This window comes from Sapajus apella, unplaced genomic scaffold, assembly GCF_009761245.1.
Source record: "Sapajus apella isolate SASKATOON/1434 unplaced genomic scaffold, GSC_monkey_1.0 scaffold116, whole genome shotgun sequence".
Classification (NCBI taxonomy): domain Eukaryota; kingdom Metazoa; phylum Chordata; class Mammalia; order Primates; family Cebidae; genus Sapajus; species Sapajus apella.
The window spans coordinates 1,559,461-1,560,738 of NW_022437056.1; the positions used below are offsets into that span (position 1 = coordinate 1,559,461).

The 1,278-nt window shown below is 59.0% G+C and overlaps 1 pseudogene; it reads left to right on the plus strand.

Moving 5' to 3' along the window:
* The first annotated feature begins 38 nt into the window (after positions 1-38).
* LOC116538072 lies at positions 39-882 on the plus strand (annotated as a pseudogene).
* Positions 883-1,278: the final 396 nt, after the last annotated feature.

The following is a 1,278-nucleotide window of genomic DNA, read 5'->3' on the forward strand; positions in this document are numbered from 1 at the left end:
GCTGTGCCCGCAGCCCAGCGGGCGCGCCGGAGACCAGCATGACGTGGGCACGCAACACGGGGTGGGGCCTGCCGAGGACACGCCCTTGCGGGAGGTCTGAAGCGCAGCGTGAGGCTCCAGGTCCCTGGAGGCTGCGGACTCGGGCTCTGCTCAGCGCGGGAAAGCTGCTAGCTGATCTGGCCAAGGGCTTGGGCCTCCACTCTGTAGTCTACAGAGGCCTGGAGAACATCAAGAAGCTGACGGCCGGGAGATTCACCGCTGCGCACTTTGACCACAAAGGGGAGTTGCAGGAATATTTCCAGGACATCGGTGTTCCCATGACCAGTGTGCGGATGCCCTGCTATTTCGAGAACATCCTCTCCCACTTCTTGCCCCAGAAAGCCCCAGACGGAAAGAGCTACTTGCTAAGCTTGCCCGCAGGTGACGCTCCCATGGGTGGCATGTCCGTGTCCGACCTGGGTCCCATGGTGCTCAGCCTGCTGAAGATAGCAGAAAAACACGTCGGCCAGAACATCAGGCTGAGCACTTGTAGACACACGGGCGAGGAGCACGCTACCCTGCTCACCAAGCACACCCGCAAGGTCGTGGACGACACAAGATGACTCCTGAGGACTCCGAAAAGCTTGGCTTCCCCGGGGCCCGGGACCTGGCGAACATGTTCCGTTTCTATGCCCTGAGTCCTGACTGTGACATCGAGATGACCCTGAGACTCAACCCCAAGGCCCTAACGCTGGACCGGTGGCTGGAACATCACAAAGGGGAATTCGCCCTGCTGTGACCTCCTGCCTTTCAGCCTTTGTGGGCGTTGCGGGGGTACCAGAAGGGCAGAGGCACCATCATCCTTTCCTATGTTACCAATAAACTTACTGAATAAAGCTAATTTTCTCCCTCCCCCCCAAAAAAAGAACCCCACCCGCAGCCTAGATGTGGTGCTGCCCTGGGCCAGATGGGCATTGCCTGTTTCTCCATCGTGGCCACGCACCCACATGAGTGTCTCAATCATCTCATCCTGGTCTACTCGCTGCTGCTCATCCTGCAGCACATCACCCAGAACCTCATCATCATCAAGGGTCTGCACTGACAACCACTCTGGGAGGCAGTTCCTGAGGGCCTGACAGAGAAGCAGGAGGCTGAGCCTCCCCGCAGGGGCTCCCTGCTGGAGCTGGGCTGAGGCCTGTAGCAGGACTGGCTGGCCTACATCCACTCGTACAGCCACCTCAACTGGAAGTGGTGGGCACTCAAGGAGATCTCACTCTTCCTCATTCTCTGCAATATCAC